This window comes from Trichosurus vulpecula, chromosome 5 (genome assembly GCF_011100635.1).
Source record: "Trichosurus vulpecula isolate mTriVul1 chromosome 5, mTriVul1.pri, whole genome shotgun sequence".
NCBI classification, from domain to species: Eukaryota; Metazoa; Chordata; class Mammalia; order Diprotodontia; family Phalangeridae; genus Trichosurus; species Trichosurus vulpecula.
The window spans coordinates 187,676,063-187,692,029 of NC_050577.1; positions in this window are offsets into that span (position 1 = coordinate 187,676,063).

Below are 15,967 nucleotides of genomic sequence, written 5' to 3' on the forward strand. Positions count from 1 at the left end.
CTTCACCTTCTGGAATGTCATGTTCCATGACCTCCTAACTTTGAATGTTGCATCTGCCAAGTCCTGTGTGATCCTGATTGTGACTCCCTGGTATTTGAATTGTTTCTTTCTGGCCACTTGTAGTATTTTTTCCTTGAACAGATAGTTGTGAAATTGGCTATAATATTCCTTGGGGTTTTTGTTTTGGGATCTCTTTCCTGAGGTGATTGATGGATTCTTTCCATGCCTATTTTGCCTTCCGGTTCCAGGACAGCAAGGCAATTTTCCTTGATAATATCTAGAAAGATGTCTTCTAGGTCCTCTTTTTAATTATGGCTTTCTGATAGTCCAATGATGCTGTTATTGTCTCTCCTGGATCTATTTTCCAGGTCAGTTGTTTTCCTATGAGGTATTTTATATGTTCTTCCATTTTTTTATTTTTGAATTTTTTTGATTGATTCTTGATGTCTCATAGAGTCATTATCTTCCACTTGCCCAATTCCAACTTTTAAGAAGTTGTTTTTCTCCGTTAGCTTTTGTACAGCCCCCTCCCATTTAGCCAATTGTACTTTTTAAGGAGTTGTTTTTTTCCAGTTGATTTTTGTATCTCCTTTTCTGTTTGGCCAATTCTACTTTTTAAGCAATCATTTTCTTTCTCCAAGCTGTTGAGTCTCTTTTCATAATTCTCTTATGTCACTCTCATGTCTTTTCCCAATTTTTCTTTTATGTCTCTTATATTATTTTAAGCTTCTTTTTGAGTTCTTCCATGAATATTTTCTGGGCTTGAGAGCACTTCCCATTTTTCTTTGGGGTTTTGCCCATAGGTGTTTTGACATCATCTTCCTCTTCTGAGTTTGTGTCTTGGTCTTCCCTCTAACCACAATAGCTCTATCTGATCAGATTCTTGTTTTGTTGGTTTTTGCTCACCTTTTTTGGCCTTCTTCCTTTGTTTTAAATTTGAGCTCTGCTCCCAGGGTGGAAGAGGCATTCTCTGAGGCTTCTTATGCCAGAGACTGAAGGCACTGGCTGTTTACCTGGTGCTGTACTGATGTTGCCCTGAGTCCCACAGGGGACTCTCATGTCTGGTGTTTTGCTGAGAAGGTAGGGTGGAGGTGGGGAGGTGGCTAGTGCTACTGGATTCTGTAAGCATCTGGAAGCTTACCTGGTGCTGACCTGGGGTCCTAGTGGTGGTGTCTAGTGTGTGATAGGGCAGGTAGGAGTGTTTCCCCAGGGCTACAATGAAGCACTAGGTTTGGCTGCTGGGGGCTTGCCTGTTTCCCCAGGGCTATGCTTAAGCACTTGGCAGGGGCCCATAGCTGGTGGCTGTCTGTTTGCTTAGGCATGTGTAGGGTTGGTGTTAACCTTTTGTCTGGGGCTTTACTGAAGCATTTGCCTATTTGCTTGGGGCTACACTGCAGCATATGGATTCTGGCTCCTGGAAATTGCCTCTTTCCCTGAGGCTATATTGAAGTGCTGTTGGTTCTCAAAGCTGGAGTCTGCCCATTTGCCTTGTTATGCTGAGCACGTGGGTAATCCTGGTCTTGGTGTTTGCCTGCTTCCCCATGAGGGCTCAGGATCTAACCACTAACCAGTGGTAGATGTGCTGAGATGGAACTTGCTGCTGGCTTGCTGGAGTGCTTTCTGTCCTGGACTGCACTCTCCCTTTACCCAAGTGAGACAGAGCTTTCCTGCCAATCTTCCAAGTTTCTTGGGTTCAAATATTATTTCACCCCATCTTTTTGCTGGTTCTACTGTTTCAGGATTTGTTCGGGGCAATATTTTATGGTTGTTTGGTGCTGAGTATGGGAGAGTTCTGATGATTTACTGGTTAATCCACAATCTTGGGTCCTAGAACTCTCATGACTAACCTTTAAATACTTGAAGATAGTTATAATGTCACCCTTATGTCCTCCCTTCTTCTGAGTAAACAATACCAATTTCTTTATACAATCTTCATATGGCATGAACTTCAGACTCTTTATCATCTTGGTTGCCTTCCTCTCCAGATTATAATTTTTAGGTGATAATAAATCACATTTATATAGAGATAAAACATTTGCAAAGCACATATAAAGACATCATCTCATTTGAGGCTCATAAACCTGCCAGATTAATGTAATTGCTATTCCCATAGTACAGAGGGAAAAGCTGAGGTCTAAAGAGGTTAAATAATTTGCCCAGGTTCACTCATCTAGGAAGAGTCTGAGGCAAAATTTGAATCCAAGTCTTCCTCCAGAAATCTACCTATGATGCCATAAATTATAAATGTTCTCTTAAAATGTTGCACCCAGAACCAAGAACAATAATTATGTGTGGTCTGGACATAATAGAATACAGTGGGATTGTCGTCTTCTTATCCTTGGAAGCTATGGCTCTCTTAAAGCAGTCCAGACCATGTTAATCTTTTAGCTGTTATATCAAACATTTGACTCAAAGCGAATGCCAAACCCACCCCCACCCCATCTTTGTCTCCCTAAATAGCTCTCTTATCCTTGTAAAGTCAATTTGCATAATCCAAGTATAAGCCTTAAAGTCAGGTAGGTAGCACAGTGGATAAAGTGTTGGACCTGGAGTCAGGAAGACACATCTTTCTGAGTTCAAATCTGGCCTCTGACACTTAGTAGCTCTGTGACCTTAGAAAAGTCACTTAACCCCATTTGCCTCAGTTTCCTCATCTGTAATATAAGCTAAAGAGGGAAATGGCCACCAACTCTAGTATCTCTGCCAAGAAAACCCCAAATGGGGTCACAAAGAGTTGAACACTGATGAAACAACTGAATAACATCAACCACAATAAAATAAGACTTAAAATTTAGACCTATAAAATTCATCTTATTCCTTCTGGAACATGAGATGAGCCCATTAATAACTTTTTGGATCTTGACTGTGTCCACCATTTATTAGCTATCACTCCCTTCTTTGACTAGTCTGCAAACTTGATTATCATGATATTCGTGTCTTTAACCAAGTCTAATAAAAAAAAAGTTATGTAGTATGAATCCTCAAGGCACTCCGCTGGAGGCTTTCTTCCATGGTGACAATGAAGCTTTGATCACTTTCTTTGAGTGCAGCCTGAAAAGATGAAAATTTGGGAGATGTATTATATGGTTACCACAAGTTAGAGTTTGTGCTTACATTCTGCTATGGACTTCATGTGTATTTGCAGAAGTGCACCTCTGGAGGAATGTTGTGTAGCTATCGTTCTTGTTCTGCTGTTTTATTTGGATTACATGTGTTTATTTGCTAAATGTTACACACTTGTAACACATACTATAGTGAAGAAATATAGCTACTCCCAAGGTTTACTCTGAGAACCTTGAGGTAGTTGCTACTTCTCTATGCTGTTAAAATCTGCAAATTTGAATATGAGATGCAAAATATTAGTTACAAATATGAATAGGAGTGAATTCAATGAATGGAACAACATAAGCATTATAAAAATGCTAAAGACTTGGAGATGTTAAGTAAGTTTCTCACAGTTGCACAACTAGTGTTAGAGGCATCATTTGAATCCAGGTTTACCTGGCACTATTTGATTACTTTGTAGTCACTATCTCAAATCTCTCAAAATAACACCTAATGAATATTATATATTCAAAAATATCATTTGAAATATATTATATTTATTCTATTACCTCAAAATTCCATGTAACTTCTAAGAAATATTATTACTTATGTTTTTCTCTTATAAGATTCTATAGTTATTAACTGAATATGTGAGTTGTTTGAAAGTAGTCTATTAAAACAGCAGCTTTTGACAGGAATGGTCAGTCAAGGATTTTTCCCCTCCCATGTTCATTTTTCAAAATATAAGCAAAATCTTAAGGGAAAATGTTTTCTTTTTGCTCTATTCTTCTCTCCTCTCCATCTGTCTTTGCTGACTGTGCCAAGAGAAGAAAGGGACAGATTGCCTGGGAGTTGTACCAACACAGAAGAGTCACTTCTCCTTTATTCTTCTGCCTAGGCCACTACTGTCTCCTTCAGGGGCTAATAGTTTTTTTTTTAATAGCTGCTATGTAGGCAACTATTATAATGTTTGCTCTTCATTTTCCAACACTCCTTTACTACATTTTCGGTGCTTCTTGAAGACCAATGTCACATTCAATATAAGTATAAAAAGCACAGCAATAAGATTCAGAAGACCTTTGAGCAGGATCATAGGATCATAGAATTCAACCTGGAGATTATCTAGGCCAATGATGGTGTCAGATTCAAATACAAATGGATCCCTGCAGGCCATATATTGACTGAGAAATCCACAAACATTATCTGTGTTTTGTTGTCTTTATCTATTTTGTCAAACATTTCCCAATTATATTGTAATGGTTCAGGTACACTTAGGAATTTTCAGGTCCATGGGGCCATGATTTTACAGGTGAGGAAATCAGTGCACAAAGTAATTAAGTGACTTGTCCATGGTTATACAAGTCACAATTAGTGAAACCAAACCATCTTGATCAACAATTTCTTCCTTGGCTCTTAACAGCATATAGAGGTATATAAAATGAAGATCTAAATGACCTGTTCTAACTCATCCCAAGCTAAGTAGCTAGCAAAACACACACAGAAACAATTTTTATAAGTCCTCAAAAGTTATTCATAGGATCATAGATTTAGAAATGTAAGGAAACTCATTGAACCTCCACATTTTTCAAATAAGAAAATTGAGGAGTAGAAAAGTTAATTAACTTGTTCTATGTCACATAGGTAGCAAAAAGCAGGGTTGAAATCTGTCCCAGGCCTGCAATTTGAAGCAGAGTTTAAAAATATTGTTTGTAGCTACTGTGGCTCTGTAAAGCTAATAACACCACCACACAGGAGGGCTGCTAGCACAAGGTCTTGGATCTGCTTTTCTAAGGAAAGCAACTTTAAGGGGTTTACAATCTCACTTTAATTAAACATACATATATCATTCACTTAGTTCAGGGGGGGAAAGTCAGATCTTCAAGGAAAACAAACAGAAATTACAAGCAGAAATTATATAAGCAGAGCAAATAAGACAAATCAGCAGACAGAGCTTCTGTCTGTCCATAGCAATATATACAAACATAGTTACCAGAGAGAGAAGCACCAACATCTGGGTTTTCAAAGGTCCTTAATGGCTACCCAGAGTCTCATCTGGCCAAATCACAGGAAAGCTCTTCCAATGAGTGAGCCTCCAAAGCAAAATGCTAACCTCAGAGTATATATAGGGTCGGCCCACAGAGGGCATCACAAACCATGGGACTCAAACTCCTGTGACTTAGGCTTTCTTCTGACTTAAGCAGGTCATCAAAGACTCTTGATTCAATCAAAGACTCTTGATTCAAACATAGGCAAGGCACAGTCAAAGGCATTTGATTGCCTTACTGCTGAGAAACGCTAGAACTCCAAAAGAAAAGAAAGCAATACAAAAGTTCCCAATTTGCTTCCCATTATACAGGGTTCCCTTATTAGAAAGCCAGTATCCTGTCATGGTATTATGACTTCTCCCATATGTGTGGGGCTCACAAAAAGATGTTTGGTAAATATTCTAGATAAAGCTCCAGAAAAAAATCTGTAGCCCAGCCTCCTCCCTCCATAAACTCTGAACTCACAAAGAATGGGTGCAATTCTGTAAGCTGACCCCAAATGGTTAGTTTTTCTTTTTGGCTCTTGCTTACAACTAGAGCTCCCTCTAATAAAATATTTAAAGTATATCTTAGCAATTGCATAAGTAACAGGTCCCTAAATAATGAGGGACTCCCCCTGGCCATAGGGGAAAGGATTTGGAGACTCTTCAAGAGGAAGATATAGATGCTTATGATGATAATATATACTGAAGCAGCTCTGATATCTCCCCCCGAATTAACTCTGCCTTATGTCAGATGGGTAGAGGGGGGCTCAGCCTATGCAGCCTCCCCCTCTCTGTTCCAAAATCAGACCTGAGCCTATCATAAGCTATAGTGCCACTGGTTACCCAGGCTCTTCTGGTGACAGCTTGTCATGCTTCAGTCCTAAATCTCCCCTCCCCATCACAAACCAAGGAGATTCCTGTTCTAGGGTCAAACTTCTGGAGGGATGGGGGAATCCACAAAACTATTTCACGTTTCTTGGTTTTATATATGTAACTAATATTGGCATGGAAGTCTAATGAAAGGCTTCCTGCTGCTATCATGTCTGTCTCTTTTGCCTTCAGGCAATAGTATGGTTCATGCTGTTATGTTTAGAGATAAAACCTTTGTCTGAGTCCTCGCTCTGCCATTGACTACCTGTGTTACCTTGAAAATCACTTAATCTCTCTAGATCTCAGTTTACTTAACTGTAAAATAAGGGAATTAGTCTCAATGATCTATCTCATAGGATAATAGATTTAGAGATGGAAAAGGGCTGAAATATCAATGGGGCCAACCACTTCATTTTACATCTAAAAAAAACTGAGGCATAGAGAGGCTCTCTGACTTGCCCAAGGTCACACAAATCGTGTCGTTGTCAGATTTGAATCCAAATCTTATTCCAATTCCAGTGTCTGATCTAGTACATCATAATGCCTCTCTAAAGTAACTCCCATTTCTAACTCTATCAACCTATGACCTTGTAAAAGTGAATATAGGGAATACATTATTTTGTAGATTATTTTTCTTTTATGTTTACAATTTGTATGTTGTTTTATAATTGTAATTCTTGTTCTATTTAAATATAATATGAATCAATAGAATGATTTACAGGGTAGAGCCAAGGTGGCAGAGTAAAAGCAGGGACTTGCTTGAGCTCTCCCCCAAACGCCTCCAAATACCTGTAAAAATGACTCTGAACAAATTCTAGAGCAGCAGAACCCAAAAATGAGTGGAACAAATTTCCAATTCAAGACAACTTGGAAGGTCAACAGGAAAGTTCTGTTGCCCCAGTCTGAGAGAAGAGCTCAGTCCAGCATGGGTCATGGTGGTGCAGATGGGGCTGGCGAAGGCCTCAGGGGACTGAATAAGAGGCAGCTCTGGTGGTTTCCAGACTTCTCAACCTATAAAAACCAAAGACAACTTAGAAGGTCAGTAGGAAAGATCTGTCAGGACCTGGGTGAAAGAGGAGCAAGGTCCAGCCCCAGCGTGGCAGTGGCAGCAGTGGTGGCTTCTTGAGCTCTCAGCCCACAGACAGTAAAGGGATGGGATTGCAAGGATCACTTTGCTGGTGCTAAGGAAGGATTCTCTTGCTTTGCTTGTGCTGGGTCATAATCCTGGGTTTTGAGGAGGGGTGCTGGTGTGGTGGAGCTTGTGGAAGTGATGGAAAGGGAATCCTCCTCACAATTCCAAGGCAGGAAAGAGTACTTGTGGTCACTCAGACCAGAACACCATACAGTAGATGAGTAACACCTGTCTTTTGATCATACAACAATGGAAGAACTGAAAATTTACAGGTCCCCAGAAATATCTCTAAAAGAGCTACACAAAACCCCTGAAGCTTGGAACGGTATACCTTCCACACTGGAAGCAAAGACCTACCTCAACAAAGAGCTAAATAGTCAAGTAATTGGCTAGGAAAATGAGCAAACAGCAGAAAAATATAAGACTATAGAGTCTTACTTTGGTGATAAGGAAGATCAAAACATACAACCAGAAAAAGACAAAAAAGTCAAAGCTCCTACATCCAAAGCCTCCAAAAAAAAATATGAATTGATCACAGGCCATGGAAAAGTTCAAAAATGAGTTTGAAAATCAAGTAAGAGAAGTAGTGGAAAAATTGAGATAAGAAATGAGAGTGATGCAAGAAATCATGAAAAACAAGTCAACAGCTTGCTAAAGGAAACTAAAAAAATAACTGAAGAAAATAACACCTTAAAAAATAGACTAACCCAAATGGCAAAAGAGGGCCAAAAAGCCAATGAGGAGAAGAATGCCTTAAAAACAGAATTGGCCAAATGGAAAATTAGGACCAAAAGCTCACTGAAAAAAAACAAATCCTTAAAAATCAGAATGGAACAAATGGAAGCTAATGAATTTATGAGAAACCAAGAAATTATAAAACAAAACTGAAAGAATGAAAAAATAGAAGACAATGTGAAATATTTCATTTGAAAAGCCACCTGGAAAATAGATCCAGGAGAGATAATTTGAAAATCATTAGACTACATGAGAACCATGATAAAAAGGAGCCTAGACATCATCTTTCAAGAAGTTATCAAGGAAAACCACCCTGATATTCTAGAACCATAGAGGAAAATAGATTTTGAAAGAATCCACTGATCGTCTCCTGAAAGAGATTCCAAAAGGAAAACTAGGAATATTGTAGCCAAATTCCAAAGTTCCCAGGTCAAGGAGAAAATATTACAAGCAGCCAGAAAGAAACAATTCAAGTATTGTGGAAACATAATCAGGATAACACAAGATCTAGCAGCTTCTACATTAAAGGATATGGACTTGGAATATGATATTCCAGAGGTCAAGGGAGCTGGGATTAAAACCAAGAATGACTTATCCACAAAACTGAGTATAATACTTCAGGGGAAAATGAATTTTCCATAAATATAGGACTTTCAAGCATACTTGATGAAAAGACTGAATAGAAATAGAAAGACTGAATAGAAAATTCGACTTTCAAATATAAGAATCAAGAGATGCATGAAAAGGTAAACAGGAAAGAAAAATCCTAAGGGACTTATTAAAAGCAAACTGTTTGCATTCCTACATGGAAAGATAATATTTGTAACTCATGAGACTTTTCTCAGTATTAGGGTAGTTAGAGGGAATACACACACACACACACAGAGGTGGGGCACAAGGTGAGTTGAATGTCAAGGGATCCTATCTAAAAATAAAATTAAGGGGTGAGAGAGGAATGTGCTGGGAGAAGGAGAAAGGGAGAGGTAGAATAGGGTAAATTATCTCACATAAAAGAGGCAAGAAAAGGCTTCTACAATAGAGGGGAAGAGGGAGGAGGTGAGAGGGAATGAGTGACCCTTACTCTCATCAGATTTGACTTAAGGAGGAAATAACATACACACTCAATTGAGTATAAAAATTTATCTCACACTACAGGAACTAGGTGGGGAAGGGAAGAAGGGAGGAAGGGATGATAGAAGAGAGGGCAATTGGGAGGAGGGGGCAATCAGAAGCAAACGCTTTTGAGGAGGGACAGGGCCAAAGGAGAGAATAAAATAAATGGGGGGTGGGATAGGATGGAGGTAAATTAGTTAGTTTTTTACAACATGACTCTTATGGAAGTATTTTACATGACTACACATGTATAACCTATATCAAATTGCTTGCCTTCTCCTTGAGGGTTGGGTGGGAAGGAATGAAGAGAGAGTATGTGGAACTCAAAGTTTTAAAAAATATGTTAAAAATTGTTTTTACATGCGACTGGGAAATAAGATATACAGGCAATGGAGTATAGAAATCTATCTTGCTGTACCAGAAAATAGAAGGGAAGGGACTAAGAGAAGGGAATGATAGAAGGGAGGGCAGATTGGGGGAAGAATGATCATAGTGAATGCCATCTTGGGGTGGGGGGAGAGGAGAGATGGGGAGAAAATTTGGAACTCAAAATCTTGTGGAAGCGAATGTTGAAAACTAAAAATAAATTAATAAAAAGGAAAAAAATTAAAGATTATTTACATAGATTATTTCATGAAAATTGTAAAGTGTTGGGAATTGCTTAAGGATAAGTGTGGGATACTTCTACTCAAAGTTGAAAATCGCTGCATTCTAAGGTTGTCGAATGGATCAAATGAAATAACATATGTGAAAGTACTTTTAAAACTGCTGAATTTAAAAACAAATGTAACTATTATCATTATGGTAAAGCTCTGTTTTCATCTGTTAGACTATAGCTACCTAATTAGGTAATTAGGGAAATCATTTAACTGGCAGAAGAAAATAAATTAGTGAGGAAAAGATCCAGTTTCAGGAAAAAAAATCCATATTTCAACACTTAGGAATTTATTATGTTTCATGTTTCTTTTGAATCAATTCTCTATTTTTGTCCATTTGTAGTTTTAATCCAATTTATTTAAGTAAATATATCAATTCATGTTTCTCACTGACCAAAGCACAACTTAATCACCCATAATATAGGAATCAAATAATTTGAACAGTTCTGGTGCTATACTTCTTTCATTTGAATCAACATAAAACATATACTCCAACTTCATCACTCATGCATGGGAAAGATAAAAAAAAATACATAACCTCAGAAGAGAACAAGTAGCTTAAAGCTGACTCTTAATATTAAACTTACAATTACTCATTTTAAAGTTTATTTTAAGACATTCACTCCCTACGAGAATCCATTACTGAAGGTGCCCTAACCATAGCAGATCTCAAACTGTATTATAAAATGATAATCATAATAATGATCTGCTACTGGCTAAGAAATAGAGTGGTAGATCATTGGAATAGATTAGGTACACAAGACAAAGTAGTAAATGACCATATTAATCTAGTGTTTGGTAACCCTAAAGAATCAAGCTTTGGGGGAAAGAACTGGGAAAACTGGAAAACAGTGTGACATAATACAGGTATAGACCACCATCTTACACTACATACAAATATAAGGTAAAAATGGGTACATGATTTAAACATAAAGGGTGATACCATAAACAAATTAGGAGAGCAAGGAATAGTTTACCTGTCAGATCTGTGGATAAGGGAAGAATTTTTAACCAAATGAGATAAAGAGCAACACAGGATGTAAAATTTTGATTCTGTTAAATTTTTAAAAATTGCTCAAATGAAACCAATGCAACCAAGATGAGAAGGAAACAGAAAGCCGGGCATTTTTTTACAGCAAGTATCTCAGATAAAGGTCATATTTCTCAAATATATAGAGAACTGAGTCAGATTTACAAGAATTGAAGTCATCCCTCAATTGATAAATGGTCAAAGGACATGAATAGACAGTTTTCAGAGAAAGAAATCAAAGCTACCTATAGTCATAAAAAAATGATCTAAACCACTATTGATAAGAGTAATGCAAATTAAAATGATTCTGAGGCACCTCAGACTTATCAGATTGGCTAATGTGACAGAAAATGAAAATTATGAATGGTGCAGGGGATGCAGGAAAACTGGGATACTAGTGTACTAATGGAGGTGCAAATTGATCCAATCAGTCTGGAAAGCAATTTGGAACTCCACCCAAAGGGCTATAAAAATGTCTATACCCTTTGATCCAACAATACCACTACTAGAATGTTCATCAGTTGAGGAATGACTGAACAAGTTGCGGCATATGATTGTAATGGAATACTATTGTGCCATAAAAATGATGAGTAGGATAATTTCAGAAAAACCTCGAAAGTCTTACATGAACTGATGTAAAGTGAACAGAACCAGGAGAACATTGTACATAGTAACAACAATATTGTATGATGGTCAATTGTGAATGAATTGGCTATTCTCAAAAATACAGTGATGGTCACAATTTAAAATGCTGTCCACCCCTAGAGTAAGAACTGATGAAGTCTGAATGCAGGACAAAACATATTATTTTTACTTCATTTTTTAATGTTTTTATTGGTTTGTTTTCTTTCACAACGTTATTTATATGGAAATATATCTTACATGATTGCACATGTATAATCTATATCAAATTGCTTGCAATCTTAGGGAGGGGAGAGAAGAGGGAGGGAGGTTGAAGAGAATTTAGAACTCAAAATTAACAAAAAAATGTTTAAAATTTTACATGTAATTGGGGAAAAATAAAATAATCATGAAAAGTTAAAAAAAAAACAGGTATCCTTCACTGTTATTGCAAGTACTTCTTTTTGGCTCTACCTGCCATCTTTTCACCCAGAATACTTTGGTCTTTCATTGGATTTAGGTGAATTCAATAAGCATTTATTGTTTATATATTATATTCCAGGCTATATCACTGGAGATAGGGAAAAACCAAGAAAATTTTTTCTCTCAAGGAACTTACATTCTATGAGGGAAAATAGCATATACACAGATAAGTAATCATAAAATATATGCAAATATTTTGAGCAGCTGGAATGAGTGGGGATGAGAGCTATTATAACTAGGGGACTGAGGAAAGTCATGTGTAGAAAATAGGACTTCATCTCAATTTTGAAAGGGACTAAGAATTTCAAGACGGAGAGGCAAGGAGAGAAAATATCCTGGGAAAAGGGGTGCAACTTGTGCAAAATCATAGTGGCAGAAAATGAACTCTACAGTTTATCCTCACACAGCGTGTAGAGAATAGATAATGATCTAGCAAAGTAGCCAGAGAGGGAATGATTAGATAGGTAGGAGCAAAGCCAGAGAGAGAACAAGATTTCAAAAAAAAACACAGGGAAATGAAAAAAGGATATCCAGATAAAGGGGTTGCTTAACAGTATCAATTGATGTAGACCAGTCCAAAAAGATAAAGACTAAGAAAAGACAATGGAGTTAATATTCCCCAGCATGTCACAAATAACATAAAAACATAAAATAACAAAATTTTATATACTGGAGGTTGGCTAACGATAATATGAGAGAGAATACAGTGCAAAGAACCTGAAGACCTGTGAGTAGAGGATTATAAGACTAAAAATTAGACAGTGAGCTCTACCATTAGACCGGGAGCTTCTTGAAAGCAAGGACTGTCTTTTTTCTGCTTTTTGTATCCCCATCACTTGGCACTGTGCTTCACACATAGTAAGCACTTAATAAATTATTATTTTCTTACTAATCAGAGGATATCAACCTCTTTTCCAGCATTTGTTAGCAACCACAAAAAGTACTGACATGAATGTTTCTATAGCATTTTTTTCTTTGACTTTCCTGGGATATATCCCTAGTAGTAGGATCTCTAATGTAAAGGATATGAACACTTTAATACATTTTCTTATGTAAATTCCAAATTAGTTTCTGGAAAATTATAAGATTATTTCACAGCTCCACCAACAGGATGTACCCACCTTCCCACAATCCCTCCAAAATCAATTATTTCTATCTTTTAATGTCTTCAATAATGTTATATGAGTGAGGCTACACTTCAGAGCTATTTTAATTAGTATTTTTCTTATTAATGGCTTAAACTTTTTGTCATAAGGTTGTTGATCATTTCTATTTAATCTTTAGAAAATTATTTGTTCCCCAATAGATATATGTTCAAATTATTTGAAGAGTTCTCCTAAATCTCTTAAGCATCTTAGATCTCTTTTACCCCAGAAGTTTTCTGTTACTTCTTTTGTTATTGGTGAACTGACATGAAAGGGGTTTTTGTTTGCTTGTTTGTTTAAAACCCTTGTCTTGGCCTAGATTAAAGAGAGCACCAATTTCTTAAATTGGTTTTGGTTTTTCTTTGCTGTTAACTGTCCATATTTAATTATTCTTTTTTACTTATTGGGGTATTTTAAGTTATTGAAATATTATTACAGTTTCTTTGGAGAGAATGACTCAAATTTCTCCCTTTTGCTTAAAATTGTTATTCGTTAAAAATAAGATCAACTTAGCAATATATAATTGTAGGCTACCACCTAATCACTTTCTCTTCTCGAAATATTATATTCCTGTTTGTTTTTGTTTTTATTTGTCATAGATGAGCAGTAGTCCTGGGCTTTATGAATTAAAAGCTGAAGGCCATACTCTTGCCTGCTTGAAATATTTGCTGTTTGATATTAAAGTTCTGAAGTTTCAATAAAGTTAAATGTTGTGTTTCTCAGTAGAGCCTAATAATCTTCATTTTGTCTTCTGTTTTTAATATTTCTAAGCAATTTTCTGGTGTTGTTCATTGTAGTATTCAGACTTTTTGATACATTGTAATTTCCAGAGAAACCTATGATTCTCAAATTATCTTTGTTCCTCCAATCTTTTAAGACTATTCTCTACTTTATGTTAGACTCATGCATTCTACCAAAGTAGTTGTCAAGTTTTCTTCCTCATTTATACTTTAAGTTCCAAATCTTTCATTCTCCATTTCAAAGGCTCTGTATATTCAACCGTATATTCAAATTTTTATCTTTCTGATTCTTACTTCAAAAGATTTGGTGTCTACCATGATTTTTCCTGTATTCTATTTGTTTTGTTTTATTGTGAACCCAATAATCGTAAAAATAAATAACTAAATAATAAAAATAAATATTTCAAGATACAAAGAAGATGGAAGAGGATTACAGACACTATGAACTGATATGTGAACACACATATGTACATATATATGTATATAAATACATATGTGTGTATATATGCATATACATGGAAAGAGAGAACAATTTTGTCAAGACCTTGTTATTTATACAGAGACAATAAGTTTTATAGAGTCAGGGGGTTAGAGTCAGAGATTATGTCTGTATAAATAGCAAGGTCTTAACAAAACTGCTGTATTTGTAGCCCTTTTGGAACTCTTATTTCTTCTCTGTGTTAAAAAATTGGGACGATATTCTTTGTTTTCATAGCTATCAATCCCTGATAACCCATTTTCCTTTCCCTTTAGAAAGAACTCATGCCTTGTAGCAAATAGGGACAGTCAAGCCAGTTTGTTCAGTTGTTTCCAACTCTTTGTGATGCCATTTTGGGTTTTCTTTGCAAAGATACTGGAGTGGTTTGCCATTTCCTTCTCTAGTTCATTGTACAGATGAGAAAATTGAGGCAAACAGGTTTAAGTGATTTGTGCAGGGTCCCATAACTAGTAAGTATCTGATCAAGGCCATATTTGAATTCAGAAATATAAGTTTTTTGGGAGTCCTGGCACTCTGTCCACTGCACCACCTAGCTTTCTCAAAGCAAAGCAAAGCAAACCAACAAATTGGTCATGTCTGACAACATATACATTTTGCTCTTCTAATCTATCAACTTTCTGCCAAGAGGTGGGGGATATATTTCATCACCAGTTTTTTGAAGTCATGATTGTCATTGCTTTGGTCAGAATTTGTATGTCTTTCAAAGTTATTTCCAATAACCTCATTATTATAATAATTGCATAAATCATTGTCTTAATTCTATTCAATTTGTTAAGCATTTGTATGTGTAACATTTTAAATATTTTTTGAAACTATAATATCCTTCATTTCTTACAATGGAACAAAATTTCATTACACACATGCACTACCATTTTTCAGTCATTTCCTAACTGATGGGCATCTGATGTATTTTTTAATCTTTGCCAATATAAAATAAATACTGCTGTAAATATCCTTATGCCTATGAATATTTGACCTCCTTGGAGTACACCCTCAATTATAGTACTGCTATATCAAAGAGTTTGCATGGTTCAGTGAATTTGGAGGTATAGTTACAAGTTGTTTTACAAAACACCTCTGCCAAAAGTCCATTAATGTACCTATTCTCAAACAACCCTTTCAACAGGGGTGATTTCTCTTTTGTCATACTTAACTATTTTTCACCACTATTCACTGGAAATATTATTCCAGAGTTTTTTCTTTGCCCACTTTTAGCCATTCAACTGTAAGCTCCTTGAGATCAAATGTTTTCTTTTGCCTTTCCTTGTGTACTCAGCACTGAGCACAGTTCCTGGAACATAATTGGCACTTAATAAATGTTATTTGACAAACTGCTTTATTTCTCCCCAGTTTAGTTACCTCCTTCATATTTGTTTCATAAAAATATACCATATGGTTCAATGGACTCATTTTGTATTTTTATAAATGATTTATGTTTTATGGTAGTTCATTGCTTTTTGGATATTTGATAGAATTTGCTTGTGTATTCTTTTGAAAGTTTATTTATGGTTTGTTCAATTACTTTTTCTGAAATTTGTATTTTAAAAATTTTATATTTCTTATTCTGTTAATTTGAGTTTTTAATATTTTAAAATATTATTTTGTTTTTCAGTTTTGAGTTTTGTGGTATATAATTGAAAATATTTTGCCCAATTTCATTTCTTTCTTCTTTATGTGGTGAAGCTCCTTTTAAATTTTTTTATATTGTTTTGGTTTTCCTTTTTTAAAAATTAGATAATGATTTGTCTATTTTGTTAGCATTTTCAAAGAAACAAATAATTTTATCAATGTAATATTTTTCTTTTAAATTTTTGTCTTCTTTTATATTCAGAATTTATCTTTTGTTTTGTTTTATTTGTTGCTTCTCTA